The sequence below is a fragment of the Strix uralensis genome, chromosome 2 (genome assembly GCF_047716275.1).
Source record: "Strix uralensis isolate ZFMK-TIS-50842 chromosome 2, bStrUra1, whole genome shotgun sequence".
In the NCBI taxonomy this organism is placed as follows: Eukaryota; Metazoa; Chordata; class Aves; order Strigiformes; family Strigidae; genus Strix; species Strix uralensis.
The window spans coordinates 54038932-54056978 of NC_133973.1; the positions used below are offsets into that span (position 1 = coordinate 54038932).

The 18047-nt window shown below is 41.3% G+C and overlaps 1 protein-coding gene across 4 annotated transcripts in view; it reads left to right on the forward strand.

The window, feature by feature from the left end:
• Positions 1 to 18047, forward strand: part of GPM6B (glycoprotein M6B) — a 113512-nt gene that overhangs the window by 31758 nt on the left and 63707 nt on the right. The window contains exon 1 of one of the 4 annotated variants that reach the window (XM_074858777.1): positions 9493 to 9516. The exons of the other annotated variants lie outside the window; for them this stretch is intronic. The gene's annotated coding sequence lies outside the window, so the exon portion shown is untranslated. Of the gene's footprint in view, positions 1 to 9492; positions 9517 to 18047 lie in introns of those variants that run through there. 4 annotated transcript variants of the gene reach the window in all.

The following is an 18047-nucleotide window of genomic DNA, read 5'->3' on the forward strand; positions in this document are numbered from 1 at the left end:
TTAAAATTATATTTTTTTGCAGGAGACTACTACTTCTATAAAATCAGTGAGAACACAGACTTCTTTGGGTTTTCCTACCTGTAAGCCAGTGAAAGTACTTCATGCAGATACATGCACACACACATATATATATACACAGATATAAATATAAAAAACCTTTTCTACATGGTTACAGTATTTTTCTAGTATTGTAATCCCTCTCTCCCGTCTTAACATGAAATGCATATGTTGTATTTGCTGGAATATTTTATGAAAGTTCCTGTTGAACTTGCTAGGTGTCTGTTCCAGCTCATAATTAAAAGAAATAAACTCTTACTGTCCAGTAAGTTTGGTTTTTTTATCCACATGCTGTCTTGATGTATCTTGATTGTTTTTACAGTGCAATTAATCTTTTTTGTCTGTTATGGTAGAAGGTTTTCGGCAATGGTGATGACTCTTAGTGAGAGGTCAATGAGATTGAAGTTGTTGACCAACCTAACTGTTTCAGGAAAAGAACAACATGCCTTTTGGGTACTTTGCTATGGTCACTGCTTGTTCAGAAAGGATTTGTTGGTGCTTCTCTTCATGTTCTGTTAGTGTAAGAACCATTAACATGTTCAAAGCAGATTAATAATGACTCTTTGTTCCTTGAGCTACTGCTTCTTTGTAATTGCTTTATCTTGGATTGAGAGGTTAGAGAGGGAAGTCCAGCAGAAATCCAGTGAAATGTTTAGGGAACTGGAGCATATGAGAAAAGAGGCTGAGGGAAGGAAGAAATGTGGGGTTGAAGGGCAGGTCTAATCCCGAAATCACAATGGAGGTATTATAGAGAAATTGAAGATAAATACTTCTTAGATGTGCACACCAAAAGGACAGGGGGCAACTAGCACTTGTTGCAATAAGAGAAAATTTTTATTGGACATAATGAGCAAAAACTGCAGTGAGAGTGGTTAAGTGCTGGAAGTTGCTGAAAGAGTTTGTGGAAACTGTGGTCTTGGAGATTTTCAAAACGCAGCTGGGCAAGGCCCTGAGCAACCTGGTCTAACTTTGAAACTAGCTCTTTTATAAGCGGGAGATTGGACTTGTTCACCTCCAGAGGTTCCTTCCAAATGACTCTGGCTTAATTTGCACAGTTCGTAACACACTGTGCTGGTTTTGGCTGGAATAGAGTTAATTTTTTTGCATCGTAGCTACTATGGGGCTATGTTTTGGATTTGTGCTGGAAATAAGTGTTGATAATACAGGAGCGCTTTAGTTATTGCTGAGCAGTGCTTACACAGCGTCAAGGCCTTTTCTGCTTCTCAGTCCACCCCACCAGTGATAGAGCTGGGGGTACACAAGAAGTTGGGAGGGGACACAGCTGGGACAGCTGACCCTCACTGACCAAAGGGGATATTCCATACCATATGGCATCATGCTCAGCATATAAAGCTGAGGGAAGAAGGAAGGGAGGGAAGTTTGGAGTGATGGTATTTGTCTTCCCAAGTCACTGTTACATGTGATGGAGCCCAGCTTTCCTGGAGATGGCTGAACACCTGCCTGCCAATGGGAAGTGGTAAATGAATTCCTTGTTTTGCTTTGCTTGTGTGCGAGGGTTTTGCTTTGCCTATTAAACTGTCTTTATCTCAACCCACAAGTTTTCTCACTTTTCTGATTCTCTCCCCTATCCTACTGTGGGGGAGTGAGAGAGTGGCTGGGTGAGGCTTAGTTGCCATCTGGGATTAAACCATGACACACACCTTTGTGGGGTGTGTATGGTCCTGTTTCTTCCCCCATTTCTTCTGCAACCCTCTCCAGGGAAATATGGATACATAACTGTGGGAGAGATATCCCTGGCATGTAAAAGACTTTGTATGCTTGTTATCTGAGTTACTTGAGAAGGTCCCGTCAGACAACTGGTCTTTCAAACTGCTGCCAGACTTCACAGGGAAACTTAATTAATCTGTGATTTGTCACAACTTTCATGGTTAAAAAGACCCAGTCAAATTTTAAATAGATATTAAATATCAGTGGGAATGTGTTCCTATAACTCTTAGCAGCTGTATGTGACCAGGTAGTGTCATACATAACTTTTTGCAATGTCCTACTGTGGGGTGAAGACTCTGCAATGAGGTCAAGTTTCAGCTCTCATTTAATACACATTTGTCCCCTCCTCCACCCTTATCATGTAGCCTTGTAGACTGTTACTACTTTTTGTTGATGGCCAACACCTTCTGAATACTTCATTAATGGGAGATTTAGTATGAGTGCCTGTTGTTTAAGCATTATCTAATGTGTCAGGCCATTTTATGAGAATGGCTGTGGGAGAATATGACTATGTGATCACTGCATAATGCAAAGACTGGGCAACCTTAGATGGAAGGTGAAAGTGGCATCAGTCAACACAAGACAATTTTCCATTTTCACCTTGAAATAGCAAACATTTATTTTAAAGGGTTGATGAAATTTTAATCATTTCTCTGTACATTAGCTAGTCAAATTAATTGGTTCACCTGTTACTATTTTTGCTCAAGGATCAGATCACAATTTTAAGACGCCAGAATAAATAATACAGCCAGTTTTAGGCATTTTCCTCAGTTTGAAAAAATACTGTGTTTAAGCTAAGGCATTTTTATTTTCTGCCATTCTGAATAATCAGTGACTCTTGTGTTTCAGTTAAAAACAAAAAGAAAAAAAAACCCAAAACCAAGATGCTTACTACAGTGCTGTTTGGGAGTCAAGAAATGTGGTTTGGGAGCTGAGAACTCGTTAGCCTGGCTCAATCACATACTTATCTGTGTATTCTCAGTGTATCAAGGCTCTGTGGTAACAGGACCATGCTCTGTTATATCACAATTGTCAATGCCTTAGTTCTCAGTGCCACCGTTATCTTGTCAAGCACGTTATCTAGCTAGTAAGGGGAGAAACCAGGGAGCTGTGGGTACAGCTTGGTCCTCTGCCCTCCATGGATCTTCTGTGTGTCACTGTAGAATTGCCCAACTCTACAACTACTTCCATGTACGAGTGCAAGTGTGCAGCATAACCTATTTTATAGGCACACATAAGGTGTTTGAAATTACTATTCCATGTTATTGGATGAAAAGCAGTACAGATTTTCAGAGTGTTTCCTTGGACACTCACTTAATTGTTTTCTGACATTGAAGAGAACTATCAGATGTTTTGAACCACTGGTACTGGGTTTTAACTCCTTGTAAAAATGAGTCTAAAATAAGTCTGGTGGTTTTTAGGCAAACTGGCATCGTTGTTATGTGGTTAAGGTTATTGTATTGTAGGTTCATAACCAGACTTTTCCTAAACGAAAAAATTGCTTTTAAAAAGCTGATGGCCAAACAGAGCAAATACATATGTTGAATAGTTACATTTGTGGAGTGCAGCCAATACCAATGTGTGGAAGGAATTGCATAAGTCTTTGGAGATACTGGAAAGATCTGGTCACTAATGAACTATAAAATATTTTCAGAAATTCCTGGTATTTTTAAATTTTCTGTTGCTTTCTGTGACAGCTTTAAGGACATGGATGCCAAAAATCTGTGGATAAAAGCTGTTATGCATTATCCAGAGCATTACGGTACCATTTATTTAACTACACAGTTAAACAAAGAAAAGCAACTTCTACAAAATTTCATTTTAAAGGATTAATATACATGAGCATGAAGAGGGAAGAAAAGAGCTTAGTTGTGCTGTCCTTGAGTCAATAAAAAAGCCAGCATGATCAAAACTTCTTTTACTGACCTGGAGAAATAATTGTTATGCTTTCAAAATATTGATCTTTATGACTTAACAACAAAATACCAAAGGAATTACTCTTTTCTATCATGTACCATCCAGTAAAAGATAACTGAGTAGCTGAAATCGGTGAAATAAACTTTATTCCCTCTCTCTCCTTGGATCAAAAAGGAAATTGCAATGTCCCTGTTCCCAAAAACTTGTCAAATCCCCCTGGATGGGTCTTCGCATTGCTTTGAAATGCAGGAGGTGTTGTCGAGGGGGTAGTTCAAAGTCGTGAGATGGGGCAGTGGTGAAGGTAAGAGCTTCTCTTCCTCTCTTCAGGCCTTTTAAAAAGTCATAGATTGCCATTCACCTCTGATGAATGCATTTTCTCTAGAGTGGTAATCTCCTGTCAGTTATCTAATAGATACACGGCTGTTGGTGAAAGCCCTTGTAAGACAAAAAGAGAGTGAATAAAATCTGGTAATTGTGACACTATAAGAAAGCACACTGATATCTATCATCCCATTGGTTCTCCCCGAGCTCCTCCACAGTCTCCGTGAGATTCCCAGCACATGTTTGTCTCGCCTGTTCTGAAAAGCCTCCGGGGACTGACACTGTGGGCACCTCTAGGTGACCTGTTCTGGTCCTTACGCTTGGAGCAGGGATTTGCCTTTGGTTGTTCTGTTGTTCCTATTCCCTCAACCAGCACCTCCCCACAGTTTCCTAATAACCAGTCTAAATTTTTTTTATTATCATTTAAGCCAACTGTACTGTCTGTCTCTGGTGAATAGGGAGGATGATACGCTCTCATCCTCTTTGCGGAAACCTTTTGGATGTTCAGTATCTTTTGTCATGCTTCCTTCTTTTCTTTACAGACCATTGATCTCTAATGACAGATGGAAGTCTCTCCCAGTCTGAAAATAAAGATATCTGCAAACCCGTGGGTGTGTTCAGAGGCAAATATGTAGCATAAGCAGTTGGGAGAAAGCACATGTACGCTTTCTTCCTGTTTATCACTCTCACCTTGATTTATGTGGCTTTAACCTGTAATGCTCAATTAATGACCCACATAACCAGATGGTGAAGAATGACTTAGAAATAGCTGGCAGCAGTAGTTAGCTACAGTTACTGGTTTATTCTTGCCTGTTGGGTCCAAGCACTACCTGTGGGTGAATTGGAAAGGTGTGCTTGCTTTGCGATAGCTGGGTTTTGTGACTCTCTGATGTGCACCCAGTCTGGACCCGAGGACCTCCTGATGCCTGGGTCAGTCTCCACAGAATCTGCAATGAAACACACCTCTGCTTGAGCCAGAGTGGGAGATTTTAATCTGGCCTTGCTTGAAGGCTGTTGTTCTCATTTTTATGGACCGCAAAGGCCCCAAAGAAGGGCCTTTCTATTGTTCTTGTTCAAAAGGGCCTGCTGTTTCTGGTAAATGCCCCCGTCCAAGATCCAGAAGCAGTGCTGGAGAGCCAGGGTTGAGGGTTTGTGGTTTTATGGTTTCTTTTGAAAGTATATTAATGAGGTGAACTGTGCACTCTGCTTACAGAAGTTCTAGATGGCATTCCCTGAAAGCCTTCCTGTTCAGGAAATAAAAAATGGCTTTTTAACAAAAGCTTTTGGATTAAGCAAGCAGGATCTTAAGATATTCTTAAGGTTCCCTTAAGCCTGATGAGCTCATACACAGGCATCCACTGGAGAACATCTTTTGTGTAGTGTCTGCAAAATCTGTCACTCATTATGTAAAGCTGCATGGCTGGTATTTAGACAGTTTTATACGATTGTATTTTTGCTTTCTTTTTTACACACCCCTTTAAAAAAAACTTGCATACAGTTTAGAAGAGGTTACTGGATGATGCTCTCTAGCACAAGTCAGAAGACACACAACTTTAGGAGTTTCTATTTACTGGTCCACAATAGCAAGTGGCTTAAAGGTATTGTGTATGACCAGTCTCGGGGCTGTGCTAGCACAAGTGCTAAAACTTTTGGCTGTGGAAGTGATCTCCTGTACCCAGTGTTGTTTGGTTACTGTGGGTTGATGGAAGCTGTGGAAAGGTCTGTCTTACCATAAAAAATGAAACTTCCTGGAAACAGTCTCTGAACTATTACTGGGACTTCTTGCCTTGACACCTACAGATGAGACATGTCTTGTAAATAATGACCATACATGCAATAATCAGCATCTAGCTTTATCTTATTTGAGATCTATAGTCAATAGTATAATTGAAATAAAAAATACTAATAGGAAGGGATTTTTTTTGTGTGTGAGGAAAGTTATGGAAAAGCAGTAAGGAAAAAGAACTAGTACTCAAGTGTTGTGGTAAAATAAATAGTCAGTGTAAACTTACAGGCATACTGCTCATCCACTGATCCTTCCTCAAGCCACAACATGGAGGTGCACATAGGTAGAAAAGGGAGAGTTGGAAGATTGCTTCAGTATTTGAAATTGCAATATTGCTTAAGTATTTCAGTAATAACAAGGACCAGATCAACTTGTTTGTAGCTAGTTAGTTAACCTTTTTTAATTATTTTTTTAAGTCACCCTGCCCTTAACTCCAGTTGTCTTCTCAAGATCATCAGCCAAAAATACATCTATTGAGTATATCTCCCTTCCACAACTCCTCACCAACAGAAAATGTACACTTGGTGACCATGCAAAATTAGCTTGCATCTCAGACTGGGGTTTATGTTGGTGTGTATAAGCTCTGAAACAAGTCTTTACTTGAGCTGGCCTTATCACACTGCATTTGTTAGTCCAGTGGCAATTTATAACTGTTAAATTGAAACAATCTTGTTTGGTATTACAGATGTGTCCCTGTGCATGTGTTCTGTATACTTTGGCTGGTAGCTGTTCCTAAGAAAGGAGTGGGTATAAGGATGGAGCCTTCATATATATAGGAATTTGAGGTGATGACTTAACTGGGGAGAAAACTGATAGGAGAAATAGCTGGCCTGTATTAGTTTCTCCTAGCAGAAAAGGGATTTGACATCACTAGATGAGTTTTTATTGTGAACTGCAAGAGGATATAGGGATGACAGCTTAACCCCAGCCTCTCTGGGTAAAGATTCACTGGAATTTCTCCTTGCTGAATGCCACAGCACTTTGCACGCTGCCCAGGAAATACTGTCGTATTATTTACCATTTTTTCACTTGTGCTCTTCTGGGTGTGATAATGAATGTAATTCTCTCTTCTTCAAACTGAAGAAGAGGACTAAAACCAAAACTGTAAATAATACATGAAGAGCTTCTGATGGCTGCCAGTGCTGAGGCTCTCAAACACTGGTCAGGAAGTAGCTGAAGCCCTGATCCCATCACCAGTCTCTTTTCCCCTCAGTGTGGGTGAACCCACTCACCTGCCTGTGCAACTGAAAACCTGCTCAGTTAGGTTTGTGGTGGCCTCTACTGGTGCTCCTCAGCAAAGGAAAGAAGTCACAAGCTCTCCCATTCAAGTTTGCTGCTTCAGAAACCTAACAGTCCAGAAAATCACGAAAAAGTGAAGTTTGGGGTGGGGGGGAATTAAGAAAGCCCTTCTAGAGCATCTGCTGTTGTGGGGAGTCCTTCAAATCAAGACCTACCACCAAGTGTACAGATATCAAAGCTGCACGTGTTCCTCTGCTAAGCATTACGAGTTTTTTGCATCCATGAGCAGATATGTCCTGGAGGAAACTCATCCTAAGCCTCAAAGTGCAGCACAGCTCCCACTGGCTTTGGCTCTGGGCTGCAACTGCAGTCTAGTTGGGGTTGGGCAGCCGGGAGGACTCAGGATGCTGTGCCCCCGTGTGCTCCTTGGCAAGGCTGGCTTGCTTCAGTTTGGGAGTATCTACAGTCTGGCTTAACCTCTTCCTGCCCTTCCAAAATAATTCAATCCCACAGGTAGTTAAAGCTACTTAAGAAGCCTTCTAGCTGTCATGGATGAAATAAAATGAATAAAATCGAGAGAGGTCTTGAGCTGTTAGTAAGAAACCTTGTGTTTATTGCTGAGGATGCTTCAAAGTGATGTGGTTAAAGGACTCTTCCCTGCTCCTGCTGGGCCAGAGAAAGCACATCAGTGGGTCTGCATGCCACGGAGAGCATGAAGAGTGTTTGCATGGTGGGGAGAAGCTCAAGCTGGGCTGAGAAACATCACAGAGAGGAGTCAGTATCAAGGTTATGCTTCCATCCTTTTCATCTGGCATTGCTCTGAACAACAAAAGGCCACCTTGCTTCAGGTTTAAATGAATCTTCATGTGCTTGAGAACACCAAACCACAGCCTGTTTGTAAAGCCCTTTTGCCAGTAAATTGTCAGTTGGGGAGAGGAGATCTGTGGGTGGTTTGTCAGTCAGGCATGTTTACTTTTTGCTAGGAACTAGAAAAGTTACTGACCTCTGGCATTTGCTGGTCCCATCCGGCAGTTGTAGTGCAAGGAAGGTGTGGGCTCTTATCTTTGAGGGTTTCTTTTTCCCCTCGAGTGCCCAAAAGTTGAACTCTGGAACCAGTAGAGCAGAGGGTCAGACCTTCTCAAATTGGTCTGTGGACTTATCTGCTGGGTTTCCAGGTACACTTGCCTAGCTCATGAGGACGGCGGTCTGATGCAGAAGGTCGGGCTGTTGGAAAGTCATGACCCAAATGCTCTCAGTTTGCTTTTAAATTATGTACTTTAAATTGTCTACTTTATCATTTTTTCCTGTTTGTGAATTGTTAAAGGTTATGTTCTTAGGTTTTTTTCTCAGAAAACATGGAGGCTAGAAAATTTGGGTTGGTTTGGTTTGGTTTTTCTTAAACAGCTTCCAGCTGAAGTTTAACAGTTGAGAAGCTGAAGCCCTGATAAAAGCACTGAATATCATGAGAGTTGAAATAAAATCATGAGATGGCAGTGTTGCTTCTAGCAGCTGATCTTTTTGGCAGTGCTTTATTTTCTAGGTCTCTGTGCAAATGCTTCTTGCTTGCTAAAAGCTCTATATTGACAAATGATAGCCAAGACTAAATGCATGATTATTTCCACTATCTAACCTGTTTATCATTTCTGTGTTGCTTCTGGATTTGCCAGTTGAAGTTCTCATGGGCACAAATTAGTGCACTTGTTTTCCTGGCAATGTATAGATTTTGAATATGGTTAAATATGCTTAAATTAATCTGACATCTGGAGATGTGGGTAGTGAGAACGCGTTTCTATGTTACCGGCTAACTTTAGCCTTGTAGCTGAGGAGGCTTTCTCTAGCTAACCGTGCGGGGTGGCAGGAGGGAGCCTGTAGAAGAGCCCTTTGGAGACAGGAGCCGGTGTCAGGTATGCTCTGGCAGTGCTGGTTGTCGAGAGAGCCTGAAGGGGCTGGCTTCTTGACTGATCTGCCTCAATTTAATCCAACCCATTTCAACCACAAGGGCATCGTTGGCCTACGAGCAACCAGGGAGCTTTCCCTGACTAGTTCAAGTGATCCTTCAACTCGTTTTGGCTGCTTCTGTGCTTAGCTTTTAGCCCAAGTCTCTTTAGGCACGCTATGAAGGAGGGCATCACCAGTGGATGTGGGGGTACCCTTGATCTGAAGCAAGTATGCTACATCAGCCTAATGCAGGCAGTGCTTTATAAGCTTGTGTTTAAGTGTTTGAGATTTAAATGTTTAAGACCCTGCCTCCTTGGGCTTGCCAGGTACATCAAAACTCAGCTAACACCTGCCATCAGAAGAGGTTTCTGTGAAGCCAATGTCACATGTCGCTTGCTTATCGTAGTCTGGAGGCACTGTGATAACACCGCGTTGCTTCCATATCAAGCTTAAAAAAGGTATCAGCGTACTTCTGCAGCCCTTTAACTAGGATCCAGTGCCAAGCAAGATCTTTCTCCGTGGACTGAAGGGTAACTATACCCTTTACGTATTTGTTTTTTCCCTGGGCTTTTCTTCTCATCCGAAAGCTTTCCTTCAGTTAGTATACTCAAAGGGTGACGTTTTGTTGCTTTCAGCCAGAATAATGGCTGCTCTTGCTAAACTTGAATAACACTAATGTCCTTTGAGCAGGGGGAGGCAGAAGCATTTCCTGTCTAGACAGTAAACCAAACTGGCACAGGGATAAGCTTTTAAACAGCTTGCTTGCTGTGTGGGCAACCTTCTCCACGGACTGCAAGGGTGGGAATTCAAATTCAATATGTGGCTTTTTTGCATAGAGATCAACAGTCTTACTTTGTGTTGTTCAACAGAGTAAGGCCTGGAGTTTGTTACTGGCTCTTGACTGAGGCTAAGCGTGGTGGTAGCAGCTGCTTCAGAGCTACAGTAAACTCAGGTGACTGAGCTTGACTTTGTGTGATATGGTAGTGGCGGCCTCTTGGTCCCTTGTACTGCTGTAATACTGTGAAAGCAATGAAATGTGCTCTAAGAGTGTGAATTCAGGAGGAACAATTGCAAAAATGGTGAGTTAAAATAGGGCAATGAAATGTAAAACTATTCTTTCCTGGAAAGTGCCTTCATGTCATTTAGAAAGGAAATAAAGACAGCACCTATGTTCTTGTGCCAGGCTCCCCAGTGCATGTTGGCTTGGCTTCAGTAATTTTTAATAGAATTCAATTTTAAGTGCTCCCAAATGAACAAATAGGAATCAAACTAACTTAAAGGAGGACTTTTCCCCCTGAGATAATAACAGGAAAAATCATTACAGATATTAATGAGTTGCAGATACTTGCCTGTGTCTCGTTTTGAGGCTTTTTTGTGTCACTGGAATATGTGCCCTGCTGTTGATCAAGCTCTTCAGCATCTGCCACAGCAAGGGTTAATTTTGGAAGGCTGTAATATACAGGTAGGAAAGGATTCAGGATTTCAGGAAAAATTTCAGTGGTAAGTTCCAAGTACCCACTAGCTTCTTTAGTATAGCAGTTCCAAATTCTCAGGGAGTGTAAGGGGAAAGAGCTGCAAGAAATGGCCAGACTTGCATGGTCTTTCTAAATAGCATCTGCTTTTGTCATTCTCTGATTCAGAATACTGGGCTAAATGGCTATTGCTCTGACACAGCTGGGCATCATTACTTATATTTTTAAGCAACACAAAATTCCTGTTCCCATGTTCCCACAAACATCATGCTATAGATATTTTTTCTCAGTGTATACATATGGACATGTTTATTTCCTGGGGAATGGATGCATCCTCATAGTTCTTATCTTCCCATGCTATTATTTCAAGACTCATTGATGGCTGCAACAGATGATTCCCTGAACAGGAAGATGTCAGGTCTAGCTTCTTTCAAAGCTTGTCTCTGGCACACTTCTCATTAGTTGAGGGCAGATTTCTTGTTGTGTAATGTGGGGCTGAGGAGAATGAAGGGGACAGCAGAATGTTTTGTTGCTCCACATAGAAGAAAATAATTTGCTCCACCCAATTCCTCCACCTCATTTTTTTCAGTTAGGTATTTGCATCAAGATATATGGATATAATCTATACTGGATATAATCTCCATGAAAACTTCCTGAGCTGTCTTATACAGAGTACCTTCAATGATAGGTTTGTTAAAACTTTGTCACCTTGTTCTTGGAAATGTCAAGCGATGAATTTCATCTTGATTTTAAGTGGATTAGCCCTGGCATAGCTGCAATGCTACTCAGTCTTCAAGGTGCCTTCAGGGTTGCAGTGTCATAACAGTGTTAGCAATATTGCTCTCAAAATGTGCCTGCTAGCAATCCTCAGTATTAATAAACAAAATTAAGTGAATCCACGTAGAAAAACTTTACAGGGAGTTTAATCTTCTATCCCAGTGTAGGGACTTTTAGCTGATGTGCAACTTTTTGTACTTTAAAAGTTACAGCATTTGGATTTTTAGGAAATGTTTCAGAAATTGTTGCAGCTGGTTGACAATCAATGTGTCTAGTTCAGTTTTGGAACCAAAATTCTAGTTTAAGGTTGTAAAGAGCCAAGACACAACAATATTAAGGTGAGATCCTCTAATAATTTAGGGCATTTATGGACAAACAGTGGAGGGAGAGAGTGAAATCCTGTGAAATCATGATCAGGCTGGGAGCTTGGGTTCTTCTCATGGGTTCGTGTAGTCTTCAACTTTTGTGTGAGTCCCCTCCAAGCTGAGAATGGATAACACTAATTTCACTGATGAAAAGGAATTTTGAGTGGATGTTGGTTTAGATGTGCAACTTCCACGAACAGGGTAGTACAGCATCTGTCAGACTGTTTCAGGTAACAGTTGACAGTGTGGCAGAGCATAGATTAAACAAAGTTTATGCCTCACTATGAAAATTGTTAAAATGACTGCTGTTCTCATGCAGATGTCAGCTGTTGCAAGTCCACATTGGAATTACAGTGTTATGATTCAGAGATGCCATTGTATCTCCTCCAGTGCTGTTTATCTATCTGTGCTGACAGTCTTTTCCTGATTCTGCACAGGGATGAAAGGGAAAGACAGAAGTCTACATCTGATGATTGGCTCTATCATTCTTATACTTCAAAGGCTATTGCTTGCTCTCATCACCTCCTGCACTATTTATGTTGTATGTAAATCATCTGATCCACGATGTGCTCCTAATAATTCTCAAGCTATTTGCCAGAGCTGCTCATCACTGTCCTTGCTGCCATGGAAACAAATTGTTCCCAGTTTCATAGAAAGAATATTTTCTTTTTCCATGACAGCTTTGGTTATGATGCATCAGAGATTGAGACACCAGGCATCATTCTCTATAACCAGGTGCTCTTGGAAGAGTTTTTGGAGGAGTAAAGGATGGGTGATGCTACTTAACATTTGTTGTTTGTTCAGTTTGGAAAATCAAGTGAAAGAAGGGGGGGATGGGTATTCAATCATATTTGCTGCTTTCTGTTAAGGAAAGTGCTGCCCAAAAGTCTTGCTGCAACACGTCATCTTAAAAAATGAATGACTGCCATTGTCTTTCCTGCGTCCTTTGCGTCTTCATGACAGTATGACTAGTGTGTTCCCATTGACTTTTTCTCTGACAACATTGAGCAGTCGCTACTTATTTAAGGCACATTTGACCTTTGCATCCTTATGAACAAGAAGTAATGATGGGGAAAAAAACAACCCCTTTCCTAATTGCAGTATCATATGCATACACTAGTGGTATTTCGTAATGATATATGGTGGTACAGTGGTGACTTCTGCCTGCTCTGAGCTAACCTGCTGCTGGATTGTTACTAAGTATGTTCCCAAAAGCATGAAAATTGATTAAATAATTTTTACTTTTTTATCTGTGTGAACAAACAAAGTATTCTGAATGAATGAATTCTTACTCAAACAGCTCTGTTGACTTTCATTGTGCATTTTTTTGCATGCACTTTTAGGTTCTTCGTAGTGCTGCCGTGTGCATGTGGAAAGAGCTCCCTGTCCAGAAAAGCGATGCTTAGCTAAACATCCCTTTTCAGAGTGTGCCTAGTATCAGGCTGGCCATGATCTCAAACATCTGATTGAAGTCTCAGATTTTGGTAAAATGTGCCCTGATTTCGCTATTGCTTTATTCTTTTAGTTGAGACATATTCCCTCCCATCTGTTTCTTTTGTTCAGCTCCTTCATCTTGTCTATAGAGCAGAGAATTTAGTCTAGGAGTACAACAGTCTGCTTTCTTCATATCTGAGATGCCTAGCACAGCAGGAGCCTTCTCCCTAATTAAGCCTTGTAGGTGCTAATGCTTTTGCTGATCGTGGCAGTTTGTAGCATATGGTTGCTTCTCAGCAAAACCAGAATACCCTCACACAGCAGAGCTCCGAGGTGGGCAAGGTACCCTCAGCAGGTTGGTTGCGTTTATGCATTTCACCAGGTGGAGCAAACTTGCATCAAAGTGGCTGTGAATTCTCCTCCTTGCTACCTTTAGTCGATTTTTATTCCGCTGTTATTGAGTATCTGAGCTCTAGGTTTTTACCTGTTGGCAAAGTTGTAATGGTGTTTGATTTCAGGTTTTGTGGGACCCCAGGGTTGGCAGATGGAGGAAAAGGGAGAGAGAACGGAGGAGATGAGGATCATTTTGATTTACTGGGCTCAGAAACCAGGTCATTGAGTGACAACTGAAATAGGCAGAAGAGAATGAACTTCCTCACTTCCACTCTGTCTCCCCCTTTCAACAGTTTGAACCTTGAAGGTACATTGTTTTAAGCATATCTAAATTAATTGCTCAGGTTTTCATCCTGATATTTAAATTCAGCAGGAAATGCTCCAGAAATAAGCTTTTTTTTTTTATGGCATTGAGGGTTTTAATGTAAAGAAGAGAATTCTAATGAGGATAGAAATTTTGCAAGCAAATCAGTAAATTACATACTGGAGAATGATCTGTGCCTGTTTCATACTCCAGCAGTCGTGAAGGTAAACCTTGATACTGGATGTGGAAATGAAAATGAACTCTTTTTTGTCGTCTTCCTGTGGTTTACAACCAATGAAACTTGACAGTGGAACAAAAGAAGAGAAAGCCATCAAAAATACCCTTTTGTCTAACAGCATAAGCAAGCGAGAGGTGTCCAGTGCCTTGCCAGGAAGATTTGGTTGCACGGCCAGTGATGCAGTTCTCGGCGATCCCATGTTGAGGCAGATCAGGTGCAGTGCTCAACAGACACTCTGGAGCGCTAAGTAGTTGGGGGTGAGCGGGTGAAACACTGACTGACTCGTGTTGGCAGATGGGAATTCAGGGATTCATTAGTCATGCTGTAGTCTCTTGTTTTGCAGTGTGTCGTGATGAATAGAGAGAAAAAAGTTGGGTTTCGATAGCTGAAGAAGGCTTTTAAATACTGCAGACTGAAGGCTGCTGTGCTTGATGTTGTCTTCTGCAACAGCTGATCATCGAGATAGTCGTGTTGCAGATCAAGGAGATGTGATGGGATTAGGATTATCAGGCTCTGTTAATTATAGAAAGTGGACTGCTGGACCTTAATTTTGGAACAAGCAGAGAATGATCCAAAGAGATGCTATCTTAAAATGCATTTTCTGTAGGTAGGAAGACCTTTTTCAACTACAGCATAATCACACAGTACTATAGTTCTCATCTGACCAGATTAGGGTCCGTTCCAATAAAAATCAGTCAGTTGGAAGATAAACACTTTTTTTTTTTTCAAAACATCTTACTTAATGGTACCTTTATGATACCCAAATTAGGGTTCTACATCTGTGTTATATCACTCTTTCCCCAGGAGGCTGTAGTGTGCCTACTTAAGAGAAGCTTTGCCTTGCCATTCTTCAGTGATTCACTTTTTGGGTGGAAATTGGGTCTAGACCTGTGCTATCTGTCAAAGAAGTATAGGATGTGTGAGGCACGCTGTCCTGGTCACATCATTTTAATTTAAGATTGCAGGAGAGAGGAGGAAGACAAACAAGGCTTTCCAGCCACCTACATCTTCAGTATTGAAGTCACAAATGTCTAAAAGGGTGTTAGTAGAAATGATTAGCAATGAAATCATCCATGTAAGTTAATAGATGGATAAATACACGATGAAGTGAAAGATGCCATAAAATTAATAGCTGGAGAGACATGAATACTTGTAACCTTGCTAATGTCTGTGGCAAAATGAAGTACTCTTGAATAAATTAGAATAACAATGAGAGGAGTAAGCTTATGAAAAGTTTGAAGTATGTTCTGTCAAAATTGGGCAATGTTTCTTAATCAGGCATATCTCAGAGGTACGCTTCTGCCTGAGGAAACACGGACAAGGCTTATGAAACAGTCCATCCAAGAGGAAACCGAGTTAATGGGCGCCAGACCATTTTGTGCCGCTTGCTTGGTAAAGAGAGGAGTGTGAAAGACCTCCACACAGTGAGACCAGTTTAAAGGGACTAACTGCTGGCAGCCCCTGGGCTAGAGCCCTCCAAGCTTGATTTCACCCCTTCTACTAAAGTGTAGGTAAATAGAAAGGTTTAAACAAAGTGTTCCTCAGTGTAGTAAGTGCAGTTTTACCGAAGTCCTCCCATATCTTGGCTGCCTCTTAAGACATTAAATGTTGTACTTTCCCCATTCTCTCTTCTGTCCCCGTTGCTCTGCAAGCATTGCAAATTTTTCACATTAGCAGTCAGCGATTACTCTTTGGGTTGTATTGCTGGTCACAAATACCCTTCTGGCCCTTAAAAGAAGGGACATAAACTGCCCTTTTTTGGGCAGTTCAGGTAAGCACAATATTTGGAGGTGATCCCAGCCCATGTTGTTCTCCAGTTAAGGAGATTGAACATTATTTTGTTTCTTTGTTAGCTGTGAGTGCCTGAGACAAGCAGCTGACTCCCGAGCCTTTCCGGGAATGGTGCCTTTGGGATGCTTAAATACAAATTAAGGGGGCACATTTGTGCATCTCTTAAGGGCTGCTTCTGCGCAAATATGACCAGTGTCCTTGCAACACTATGGAGAACTAGCCCGATAAAAACTGAAGCCCCGTCTTTGAATAGCTTCTGGATATACGTACAGTGCAGGAGCAGCTTTTGTACGCGTGTGTGTGGGGGGAAGAACTGAAGCGTTCGGTATTTCCAAAATGTTCTAACCATGCTGTCAGTGTTGCTTAGCAGCAGAGGGTTTAAAATAGCGGTATTACTCAACAGTGTGAGCCACATTTGCACATGGTAATGTTCTGTGTCCTGTATTGACTTGCTGCATTATAAAAGTGCTAAGTTAATGTAAGGAAAGTGAAGATAGATCACCACCTCCTCTCTTAACTTGATGAACAAATGACTGAACAGTGACATGTCTTTCTTATAGTTTCAACAAGCAGATGTCCATTATAGGCAAGCCACGGTGTTTTGGTCCCCACAGGTGTGTGCATGCAGACCTCACTCAGATATAAAGGCCTTTCACGCCCCCGTTTGCCTATGAGCAAGTTTAACTCTCAACCCAGCAGCCTGCGCTGGTGCTGACGAGGGCTGTGCTATTAACACAGTGTGAGTTGGTTTGGGGGGCACAAGCAAGTGCAAATAACACTCAGTAATCTCTCAGCAGCCCAACTTCTCGGTCCTTGTCAGTGCACGTTCCCACTACTCATCTGCTTCCTGGGTGGTTTGGTCTTATGTGAAGTGATGCTGAGAGTATCTGGGGTGGAGGCATCTCTTACCCACGGTCTGTGGGAATCCCAGCCTCCTCTGGAGTAAGTCGTAGGGCTTGCAGGACTGCAGCTGTACTTGCTGTCTGCTCCGGAAGAGTGGAAGTATGGTGATGAGGGCAATAGATCATGGTGACCAAAGTCTAAAGTTTAATACAGGTATCAAGGAGTTCAAGAGTTTTGTCCTCTACAGGATTAAACTAAGGGTGGATGGTGGTTAAGTTGTGTGGTAGCCTGCTGAAAAATACTGTTTGCTGATGTAAAGATGAACAGCCCAATATATTGCACGTTCTGCCTTCTTTGAAGAGCTTCAACACTTGTTTTAGAACTATAGAAATATTCCCTTAGCATTACTAATGATTAATCTTCCTAATTAATTATCTTCCTAACAAACATGACTATGTATTATTATATCAAAATAGGGCCATATTTTAAAGCCCTGAAGTGAATTAAAATAGCAACTGGATCTGTCATTAGTGTTTTATATGCCGTACCATGGAAATAAAATGTTTATCAGATACACATGTTTAAAAACTGACCTTAAAATAAGGAAAATATGTTTCTTAAGCAGATCTGGTTTTTTCAGTATTTAAAACCATGGCCTATTTCTTCAGTGAAGGCTCATAAACAACCCATCTTAAATTGCACAGTTAGAACATCATTTAAATTTATGGCTATTTTATTCAGCCTTTGCCTTAAGCGTGGGCCATTTTATGATAGGCATTGCCTCAGCACACAGTATATGAACAGTGGAGGAGTATGGCCATTAAGTTTTAATCTAAGACTGGGCTGAGTGCAAGTAAAATACTTCCTTCAGCCACTTGCAGTTTGCAGGGTAGTGTTTAAAAAAGAAATCTGGTAGTGCTTGTGACAAATAGCACAGTATAAATTGTGGGAATTATTAATTTAAAATGCTGGTTTAATGTTTCTGAGGAGGAGTGCCAAGCTCAGTGCAAGTATAAATGAAGTCGACTAGTTTGGGTTGGGGATAGCAATGGATTTAATACCTCCATAGACTTACCTGCCATTGCTTTACCTCTGTAGAGGCTTAAAATACCAGCTACAAGGACACTGAAAAAAATGATTATGCCACCAGTTGCTTGGAAAGATGATGATTTTCAGTTGTTAAAAGAAAACAGACATTGCATCTTAGTCAGAAAAAGGACACCTGATGTGCCAAGGGCTGACACATTTTTTTTTTCCCCAAAATAATTATGAAAGACTTGAAGGTCATATGACAGACCTCATGTTTCCCTTCACACATGCTTTGTGTTTCAGAAAGCAGCAAGTCTCATGAGATGTCAGTTGCTAAGAAAAATGTGCTTCTGTTTCCAATTAGGCAAGCGGAGTCTTGTGAAACCATCTCTGCAACCTCCTGTAGCTTTGTTTC